This window comes from Macadamia integrifolia, chromosome 6 (genome assembly GCF_013358625.1).
Source record: "Macadamia integrifolia cultivar HAES 741 chromosome 6, SCU_Mint_v3, whole genome shotgun sequence".
NCBI lineage: Eukaryota > Viridiplantae > Streptophyta > Magnoliopsida > Proteales > Proteaceae > Macadamia > Macadamia integrifolia.
Genome location: NC_056562.1, coordinates 34,232,000 through 34,239,930, shown reverse-complemented (window position 1 = coordinate 34,239,930; position 7,931 = coordinate 34,232,000). Strand labels below are relative to the sequence as shown.

Here is a 7,931-nt window from a genome sequence, read left to right as displayed (position 1 = left end):
TTTTTTTTGGTGATAAATGGCGGCCATTTTAACCATCATCTTTACTTACAGACAACAACAACAACAACAACAACAACAAAAACAACAACAACAACAACTACAATCATAACCTTATCCCAACTGAATGGGGCCGGTTACATGGATCCAATAAGTAAAAGTAAAGAAGCATAAAGGAGCGGCTAAAGAGATTTGGGGATAAAAGAAGTACAACAATATACAAAGACGCATCATGGGAACATCCCCTATAGGGGGCCGGCAATACGGGTCCTTGTCCTCCACGTAACTCTACCTAAAGTCATACTAGAGTTCATAGTTGTCAGGGCGTCGCCAACTAGGCGTCCAGGTGGTTTGCCTGGGGCCTAGGCGACAACTGCCTTATTGCACTGCATGTCGCCTTGTGTTTCGGTACTTATTTATGCCAAATATCATTCAAGTAAATGTTTTTAATATTTGTTATTTCATTTACTTAAGATATTCATAAATAAGCAAAAACCCCCTATTTGAATCCAATAAAAATTGTTTAAAAATCAAATTCCAAAAGGATAAAAAGTCAACCCCCCAATCCAAGAACAAAAATTGGATTTTGGTTATAGGGACGATTTTCAACTTTTAAATGCTGGGGTTTTTCTCAATTATGAAAATTTTATAAATTCTATCATGTTAAAACATTGCTAAAAACCAAAAGTCCGATAAAATATTATTTTATTTTGATATTCATAAAATTATTTTCATTCAGGCGTAAGTTTGACTGAAGCATAACTTTGTCATTGCAACTCAGATTTAAGTAATCTTAGACTGGTTAAAAAGCTGATTTTATGTTATAACTAATACAAAAAGTCTCATGTAAAAATAAAATAATTTGACCAGTCAAACTTATTATAGAATAAGAGCATTTATCTAAATGTTGATTTTTTATAACTTAATATGACTTAATGTTAATTTTTTATAATTTGATGTGGCTAAATGTTGATTTTTAATGATTTGATGTGGCTTAATCTTGATTTTTTATGATACAAGGTATATGTAACTTAATAATGTTAGAAAATAGGAAAAATAAAAAATAACACTTGTTTGCCTTAAGGCGGGCGCCTTCTCGCCTAAGCGCTCAGACAACCCTCCACCACCTTAGTTCGTTTTGGCACCTTGACAACTATGCTAGAGTCAAGCCCTACGGTTTTTATATCGTTTTACACCACTTCGTTAATAGTCATCTTTGGCCTTCCCTTACCTTTTCTAGTTCCCTCTAAGCGCTCAGACAACCCTCCACCGCCTTGGTTCGCTTTGGCATCTTGACAACTATGCTAGAGTCAAGCCTTACGGTTTTTATATCATTTTGCACCACTTCGTTAAAGTCATCTTTAGCCTTCCCTTACCTTTTCTAGTTCCCCCCAAATGAATCTAATCACTCTTCCTACTGGGGCCTCCATAGGTCTCCGTTGCACATGATCATACCACCTCAATCGGCTCTCATGAAGTTTGTCTTGGATTGGTGCAACCCCCAAGTCATTTCTAATATGCTCATTTGTTACTCTATCTCTCCTGGTCTTGCCACACAGGCCTTGCAACATTTTCATCTCCGCTACACTCAATTTATTCAAAGTACTCTTCTTAATCGCCCAACATTCCGCTCCATACGTTATAGCTGGTCGTATAACTATCCTGTAAAATTTTTCCTTGAGTTTAATAGGTATTCTTTTGTCATATAACACTCCCGACGCACCTCACCACTTCATCCACTCCACTTTAATCCTATGGGCCACATCATCGTGGATATCCCCCTTTTTGTCAATAATGGACCCTAGGTATTTAAAACAGTCCTTCCGCTGTAGTTCTTGTTCCCCAAGCTTCACCACTCCCTCCCCTCCTCTAGATTGACTGAAGGGGCACATCATATATTCCGTCTTTGTTCTGCTTAACCTAAAACCTCTTGATTCTAAGCTTGATCTCCATAGCTCCAATTTATTGTTAATCCCATCTACAGTTTCATTTATCAGCACAATATCATCGGCAAATAGCATGCACCATGGAACCGAGTCTTGGATATGCTTGGTTAAATCATCTTTACTTACAGACAGCCTTGTAAAATGTCATAGTAATGAATCATTTCCTTCATTTTGCTAAACCACAATGTCTGGCATTTTCAGTGTAAGCACACTTTTTTAACCTCGTAACTGTTGGGCAATAATTCTGCCAACATGATTCTCTTTTTGGTTGAGAGGTCACATGTAGTGTTACTGGGTCACAACACTTAGCATGTCAATGTTTTTGTACTTCCATTAGATTGATGGTATTTCCACTTTAGGGATTTCATTGATGATATTGCACCTGCACTAGCTTGTGGCAGTGCTTTTACTTTTATAGAACTCTGAATCGGACCTATACCTCCTCCTTGATCAACTGAAAAATCATGTAGAAGTCTTTGGATGGTGCCATGGATTAGTGAATCTGTATGGTCTTTATGTTAAGAGTATGAAATTGGGTTAAGTACAAGTTGGACTAGTGAATAATGACATATTTAACTGCTAGAAAATCAGCTCAATATCCTATCTACTTTGGGTCCACCGATGATTCACGTACCATATTTATTCTCATATCTGTTGCTAACTAATAAACATGTTTTGTTTCCTCACCACTTTAACTCAAAGCCAATACCAGCATTCCCCAATTTTTCACTAATCGCCTCTTCATTATTTTTTTTTTTTTGTTTTTATTTTTATTTTGATCTCCATTTCGCATCAGCAAACCATTTAATTTTCCTTTTGTCATTTCATAGCAAATGAAAAGCTCATTGATTGGGTGGAAGCATCATAGGAAGTTGACATCATTGATTGAATGAAAGTCTCCCCGCCATTGATAGATAGAAATCGAGGGGTGTACTTACTCTATACTTCCTATTCTTGCAACTCCTACATTTCAAGATTAGTTCAATTGCTTTCTTCTTGTCTGCTTGTTCTTTCTTTGTTGCCCACATTCAACTTCGTAAGTCTTGCTGTATTGCTGCATTGATGCAGCTTAGATTGTTCAATTGGGCCTAGGAAGACTTTGTTTTGGCCCATGGATGGATTTTATTGGCCTTGGATTTTTTTCTCAGGTTTATGGATGTAATAGGCCTCTTTGTTAAGCCCACGTTTGGGATCTTTATTCTGTACATAGGTCATATGGATAAGATTGTGTGGGTTTCTTTTATTGGAGTTATTGTAGCTAGTTGTAGGATGTTTGGAGTCATCTTGATGTAGATAAGTCATTTAAAGGGCTTATTTTCTTGGAAATAAGATTTAGGTTGGGTTATGTATGTGTTGGGCCTTTGATCCATGTCACTTAAAGGACTTATTTTCTTGGCAATAACCTTTGGGTTGGGTTATGTATGTGTTGGGTCTTTGATCCCATGGGTTTTCTTTGTAGTAGGAATCTTTAATGGGCCTAAAATATGGATAAAAAGTAGAAAATTGAGATCTAATTCATTATTAGTTATTGTTTTGAGTCTATTTTCTTTGTTATTTCAGTTTCCTAGCCAATTTAGGTTTCCCAATTAGTTAAGGATTTGGTTAAGCCTTTCTTTTTTAGTGTTTGAGTTTTCTATATAAGCTTGAAAGGGGCTACAACATTGTACATGAATTTGATGAATGAAATTTGCAGCTTTGTGCTCCCAAATTCTAAGAGGATTTCTTTAACAACTGAGGTATAGTTGTGGGTGAGAGGCTAGACTGAGATAGCCATTCCCACCCACATCTATCCCATCTCCATCCTTTTTCTTTTTTTTCAATTTTTTATTCTTTTTCATCATCTTCTGCATCCAACAACAGGTATTGTTCTTCAAGTTTTTCTTGAATTACTTCAAGTTTTCTAGAAGGATGAATTTCACACCTTTTTTTGGATTAAGCAATTCAACCATCTGATTGAACTCAAATTTTGACTAGGCATTCAAGAACCCTAATTTGGAGATTGATTCAAATCTGGCCCTTTTCTGATGGCGTGATCTTGAGATATTTGTAAAATACCAATCCTGCCCTTCCCTTCTCAAGATCTAGGAAAAGTTATTGTTTTGCTTCCATTTGTTGATTCAAGTTGACTCCTGAAATCAAAGATTGTTTGCATTTTATTACCCTAATTTTTGGCTGAAAATTACTTGTTTTGCTCCTCATGGTTATTGTTTTGTTTTCCTCCATTGTTGTCTTATTTCACTCCTAGTCTTCATTATTTGCATCTGAACCATCTTTTTTGTATAGATCCTTGTCAATTGGCTACTATTTTGATTTTTTCAAATATAGTAGTACATCAAAATTGCTGTTCACGTTACTATTCGCGGGTTTTGTTCAGAGTTTCGTAGCAGCCCCTATCTCTTCTCTTATTCTTTCTTCAGCTTCATAGGAGAGGCTTGCGAAAGGAAACAAATTAAATTTATATGGAAATAAAAGAGGATTTAATTAGAAGGAATGAGTTAATAAGAGAAGGTTTAGGGTTAATTGAAGCATTATTGTTCAGTCTTGTGCAAGTTACAATAGGAGGGAGTTATGCCAAGGGCCTCAAAAGTGTTCCTGGGGACACCAAGAGGATCACATAATTCAATTTTTTTGGGGTAAAGGATCACATAATTCAATGAGTAGACAACTTTTCATTATCATTCATGTGGCTTGTATTACTTTTTGGTGTCAAGGGTTATAGAAATGATGCAGCTATATAGGGATGTACAATTATTGATTGCATCTCAATGCATTTTGCGGGTTTTTTTCCCCAGTGTTAGATGCCAATTGTACATGTCCAAATTGTAGGTTGTGAGTAATGCTTTGTTCTTTCTTTATATGCTTGTAACTCCAACAAGAAGAATAAGGACACTTGAGTTGCTCAAAAAAGGAACTACTGTGATCTCTTTAGAAAGAATAAAGGAATATGCAATATTATGTTACATTGATTTTCACAAAACAACCATGAATACATTGAAAATTACACAAATACCTTCACTTTATCTCAAAGCTCTCCTTGTTTAACCTCTTTGTGGATATTTGAGACTTCTTCCATTATGCGCCTTGATCCTGCACACAATCGAGAGAGTTTTTTATTTGATTTCCTAGCCTGAAATGGAAACCTGGGTAATGAAAAGAGAGAGGTCCTTTTCTCCTTTTGGACTGATTCTTGTCATCCTTCAATGGCCCTTTACTGCTCTATGCAGCCTGATGTAGATAAGTCACTTAATGGGCTTATTTTATTGCAAATAAGCCTTGGGTTGGATTATGTATGTATTTGGCCTTTGATCCCAGGGGTTTTCTTTGTAATGGGCCACTTTAATGAGCCTAAAATATGGGTAGAAAGTTAGGAAAACGGGATTTGATTCATTAATTTAGTTAGAGTCCTGTTTTGAGTATTACCTTTGTTATTTCAGTTTTCGTTAACTTAGGTTTCCCTATTAGTGAATGACTAGTTAGTTACCTACTACATGTTGGAGTTCTAGTCTAGTTCTATTTGGAGTCCAACTCCTATTAAGTAATGTCTAGTCCTACTGGGAGTCTAACTCCTAGTTATGGTATGACTGCTATTAGCTAATATGCTCTCTATATATAGAGGAGCTTATATACTCTCAATTCTCAAATTTGAATAATGAATGATTGTAGTTAATTGCTTAAACAACTGGGATAGCTGTGGGTGAGATGCCCGAGCCGAGATAGCCAATCCCACCCACACTTGTCTTGCTTCTTTCCTCTCCTATTCTCTATTTACTGTTATTGTTAGTGCTTGTTGTTACTGCTTACTGACATTGAAGAATCGTAAGAAAATCAGATCTGTTTAGAACTTCAAAAGACATAACCGACCAGCACCCATGGAGGAATTAAGAGAGAGATTGATCTCTAATCTGCCTAGCCTTTTCAGAGGGTGTTCACAACGACCCAAGGATCACTCGGTCCTCTTCTTGTTGCTGCCCAAGTAGCCCTACTACAGTTCTTGAAGAATTCTCCCAGATTCTCTCTCCTAGGTTTGAAAATCAAGAAAGCCCATAACTCTCAAACCAGCCATCAGAAGTTCTTCATATTTGGGGGGTTTTGTACCCTCCCTAGGCCCTACAATCGATCAAGTTTGTGGCTCAATTGGAGCCCCACAGCCCCAGCCACACCTCTCTCTCTCTAGCCCTGTTGCAGGTCCTCTCTCCTATTGGGTTAGGTTTTTGGGCTGGTTTTGCTGTTGCATGGCTATTGTTTTCTTGGGGGCTTATTTGCTGGTCTTATTTCCCTTGTTTCCTAGTCTATTGCTGGTTAGTCTTGAGTAACTTTTGGGTCTTGAGTTGTTTGTTTGGGGTTATAAACTGCTGGGGTAGTTTACTTGTAACCTACTTCTGCATTACAGCCGAGTGTGAAAGTCAATTTCCTTGAGCTTCTTGAAGGATTAGATTTTGAATTCAGGGATAAGGTTCTCTGAGCCGCCAGCTGGCCAAGGGAGAGTATTCTAACAGCCTCTATCTCTTCTTCACATGAAATGGCCTCGTTGCCCTCCTATGTATGAAACCATTTTGTCATACCTCATTGGTGCACTTCCCCATGCCATTTGCTCAGAGAACCCTCTCCTTGAATTTATTTACATTCTACCAGGTTCACTGAGGAATCTTCTTTTTTGTACTGTACTATTTCGAAGAAATTTATGCTGTAACCTTCACCTCTACTTTTGTAGTTTCTTTGTGTGGCTGGCATCCGATTTCTGTTGTGAGAGCAGTTGCTGGAATATAAGAAAATCCCTTAATCTGGGATTTAAGGCTAAATTGCCAAGAGACTTAGAGGACAGAATAGGGTTGGTGGAATAGAAAACACATTGATCAAGAACTGAATCACTGATTAGTTAAAAATACCACACGATGAGAAATTTGGAGAAATAAGGGAGATGAATACGACTTATATTAGAGAAGAATTGGGGCTGATTGAAAGAAAACTTGTACCGTTCAAAACCACTGGTCAGGTAGGGCACAATCTCAGATCGAGTTGCCCTTTCAGATAGTCCCAACAATGGCTTGAATATGGCTGAAATTTCTCAGCTATGAAGGGATAAGATAGGTTCTGATTTGCTTACAGAAACAGGGCAGGGTAGTTAAACAGTAATAACAGCAAGTGTAAAAGCAGGGTTTGTAGCTTGGATTCAAGAGAGAATAACAGCATGATATGGGTCTTTAGAGCCAGATAGGACAGTATTTTGAGGGATATCGCAGAGTATCCACTATGTATCACGACATGGAGAAACTGACCTGTTTTTATCGCTGCAGAAATAGCATAGTAATCACATGTAGCCATCAAGGGAATCCACCCTGTAAACCCTGAGGAATCTGCCTTAATATCACCCTGTGAATTCACGACATTGAACACCAGCAGCAAATTCTATTGATTGAGAACTGTGGTTTACAAGGAAGTGTTGACCTCTATTTAATGGTAAGGGATCAACTTTAGGCAGCAATTACATGTAACAGACCTTCCTAAAGTAGATTTAGAAACTACTAGAACTCAAAACTAGTAATCATCATGAGCTTCTGGAACTAATTTAAAAGCTGAAACTGAACAAAAAATAAAAAGCCTGGCTGAGGACTAACAGAATATAGAAATAGAAGCTCAAGGCTGCTGAGGAGCTGCTGCTGCTATTTACAGGAATGCTCTAGAAGAGTGCATTGTGAAGGGTTTCTTCCCTTTTTTTTCTCTTGGTTGCTGCATTATCAGAATTTCTTAATTTAAAGTTCAGGTTTAGACATTAGATTGTTGGAGCTATCAGTAGTGGAAAGACTGACTTTTCATCCTGCTTGAATTAGAACTACTAAAGGGCAATCTTTTGGCCGAGGAGGATGTTTGGTATTGAAACAGGACCCATGTGCCTATCACATTATAAAGCTTATTTTTTGTAAATTGTTTCAAGGTGTAGATGTGTTTTTTTATTGTGTCCATCTGTGTGGCTGAAGCAGTTAAATTCTG

At 37.4% G+C, this 7,931-nt stretch overlaps 1 protein-coding gene across 2 annotated transcripts in view; it reads left to right on the top strand.

Moving 5' to 3' along the window:
* The window catches only part of LOC122082683 (SKP1-like protein 21), a 19,034-nt gene that overhangs the window by 5,656 nt on the left and 5,447 nt on the right, over nucleotides 1-7,931 (top strand). The gene's annotated exons all lie outside the window — the stretch shown is intronic.